Here is a 3,038-nt window from a genome sequence, read left to right on the forward strand (position 1 = left end):
AAAAATAACTACTTGCCTTCTCCCAGCAATTCAGTATGTAACCATTCATCAGTAGGCTTTGTCTTTTAGCTATCTAGTGCTGTAACCAAAACCAACCTTGTTTCTTTTTATTTTTTTGGCCAAATGAAGGGCTGTAAGACAATATGAAGAGATTTACTGAAGTCCAAATATTATACATACACTCTGGATATATTTCAGTTACTAATTCTACAAGTATATCAAAATAATTATTAAAAGAAGAAAAAAATTAAAAACATAAATTTTCTAGTAAAGCATAGTAGGCAAACATTCCTGATAATTTATGCAGTCTGATTTTCCCTTAATAGCTTTCCATTTTTAAAAAACTAACAGAAGTCTATACAGTATAATATCCAGGAGCATTCTTTCATTCTTCTGAAATAATACATAGTAGGTTAACACGCATAGTTGACACTTCAGCAGGTCTAGGCCTTGACTCTGCTTCTTTGAAGATGGAGATCTCATCTCCTTATCTCATCAGTCAAACTGTTGACTTCAGGACAATTCCTTGGGTAGTTATGGTATTTGTAGTCATTACACTTGTTCTATTGTTCTATAAATTAATGACCATAGCAGACAGGCCGTTTTCAGATGCATCTTGAAGCTGGATGGGGAACAACAAGTCCTTAGCTATGGAAACAAAACTTCATGGGAAGAGAAGATTTTCTGTCACTCTATGAATGAAATAAAAGCTGAGGTTCCCTGGGAGAACAGGAAGAAAGCTCACAACAAAAGGAGATGACCTGTAATGCACTGTTGAACCTAATTTAGTTCCACTGACATTGCTGGTAGATACAGGAATGCAAATTTCTGCTCAGCTAGGTGGTATTTGTGTTGGGATCAGCAATTGCACCTGGGTTTATGATAACATTGCTTATGAAACGGGACCCCTACTGGAAAGCCCCACTGTCTATCAATGGGGGTGATACAGTCAGTAGGGAGTGGGACAAGGGTTCACTCACTTCTGGTCCTCCACCAACAACACCCTGTTTACTAAAGCTTTACTAAAGGAGGTATGAAATGCGCCTGGAGACCTGACACTGGAGCTTGGAGGTGTAAGTGGTGCAGGAATGAGAGTGATACTGGTCATGGCTGGAACTGTAACATGGCAGGACAGCCTTCTGGACCTCAAAACACCACATACTATAATGCTAAGGAACATGTAAGTAAACTGGCTGATGAATGGGATAGACCTTTTGAGAATGGATCAGTAGCACTAAAAGGACATTACTGGATTTGTGGCCATTATACATACAAACAACTACTGGCAAGTTGGACTGGGGTATGTTATGTGGGGGTAATCTGTCCACTGTTCTTTCTGCTCCCAGGGAATGATGGTAACAAATTAGATATCAAGGTGTATGATGATCTCAAATGACAACAAAGGTCTGTTGACACCTCCACAACAAGTGGTAGCGGCCAGACCTGGGGCAAAGATAATTGGCCCCCCACAGGGAATAATCAGACAGTATGGGCCAGCTCCCTGGAATCCCAGGGAAATGATTAATGATGCTCGAGAACCCATATAACCTTAACCATATTATCAGATTACAAGCAGTCCTTGAAATCATTGCTAATGAAACGGCTTATGCCCTTGACCTTCTTGCAGATCAAGGCACACAGACGTGAACAGCAATACTCCAGCATCACACGGTTCTTGATTAGTTATTAACTGAAGAACAGGGTGTTTGTGGCAAATTGAATAACTCTAATTGTTGTCTAAAGATTGATGACAATGGTAAAGTTGTTAAACAGATTGCCCAGGGTATATGGAAAATAGCCCATGTTCCTGTCCAAACCTGAAAAAGCCTAGACTAAGCAACTAGGATTTGTGATAAACTGGTTGGGCTAACATTTGACCCATTGTGTCTTAATCTCACCATCAGGTGTACATTTATTAAAACAACCTCCTCTCCTTCCTATAAATTGGAGCAAGACAGTGCCCCATTGGAAGCAATCAAGGCCAGGCTGGATGGCACTGTGGGCAACCTGGGCTATAGGGAGGTGTCCTTGGCTATAGGCATGGGGTTGGGACTGGGTGAGCTTCAAGGTCCCTTCCTACCTGAACCACTCTATGATTCTGTGATATACAGGTGCATAAATACAAGGAGATTACGACAATAAGAAACACCCTCTGCAAAGGTTCATTGTATGGATATCATGAGATAGAAGAAGCACCATGGGTCTAATGAATCAGAAAGTTTATTTGGAAGGTTTTCAATTTTTCTTTAATTCTGTGATAGCTTCTTGGTGGTCATCTGGGGGTTGAGGCCGAAAGGCTGAAAGTCTTCATTGCTCCTAAACTTCCATCCCTGGTCTCAGGATCATGATCAGTTATGCTGCTTCCTTCTCTTCTGGATGTGGTGCTTCTGGTATTTCTGAATTAAAGCTATCCATCCATCTTGCTCCATTCTCATATTCAGAGTTCCAATACAAACAATCCATATGGTTCCTCGAGGCACTGATCTGTGCAGTACTGAAGGTCCTGACTCTGTAATAAAGTGAATGATGTGCAGCATCCAATATCTGTGGAGAAAATCTGTCTGCGTGTAGGTCCATGGTAAAGTCTGTAGCAAGAAGGAGATAGGGAGCTGCCAATGTCAATGCAGTACGGATCCTGAGGCTGCCTATACACGAATGGCATGATGCAGTCATGCTCCAGTCGATGCCAGGTGAGGTCCAGACAAAGGCTATTAGTGGAAGCTGCACTGGTAAGATTCACGTGTATCAGGATGACAAACTGAAAGGCAGAGAGGTAGCCAAGATAGAGACAACTGTCAGGCAAACAGGCTCTTGAGATCACCTATTTCCATTGGTGTTGGGCTGTCCATCTGCAAGGCAGATGGGAAGCACAGGAGGAGCAGCCTCCTGCTCCTCTTCCTTACGCTGCCCTCCACTGCACAGCCCTGCTCACCGGGTTGCTGGTCTGGATTTGGTTTCCATGGCCATTTCAGGCTCATTCTGCCAGCAACGCCGTGTTGACAAGCCACTGCAATCAGGTGGTTTGGTGCCAGCACCTG

The 3,038-nt window shown here is 42.8% G+C and overlaps 1 long non-coding RNA gene across 2 annotated transcripts in view; it reads right to left on the minus strand.

Annotated features, from left to right (window-relative positions):
- Positions 1–343: 343 nt before the first annotated feature.
- The window catches only part of LOC109367134, a 17,200-nt gene continuing 14,505 nt past the window's right edge, over positions 344–3,038 (minus strand). The window contains exon 4 of one of the 2 annotated variants that reach the window (XR_002113883.2): positions 344–2,758. This is a non-coding gene — a long non-coding RNA (uncharacterized LOC109367134). The remainder of the gene's footprint in view (positions 2,759–3,038) is intronic. The other variant, XR_002113884.2, reaches the window with a different exon arrangement.

Source organism: Meleagris gallopavo, chromosome 4 (genome assembly GCF_000146605.3).
Source record: "Meleagris gallopavo isolate NT-WF06-2002-E0010 breed Aviagen turkey brand Nicholas breeding stock chromosome 4, Turkey_5.1, whole genome shotgun sequence".
NCBI classification, from domain to species: domain Eukaryota; kingdom Metazoa; phylum Chordata; class Aves; order Galliformes; family Phasianidae; genus Meleagris; species Meleagris gallopavo.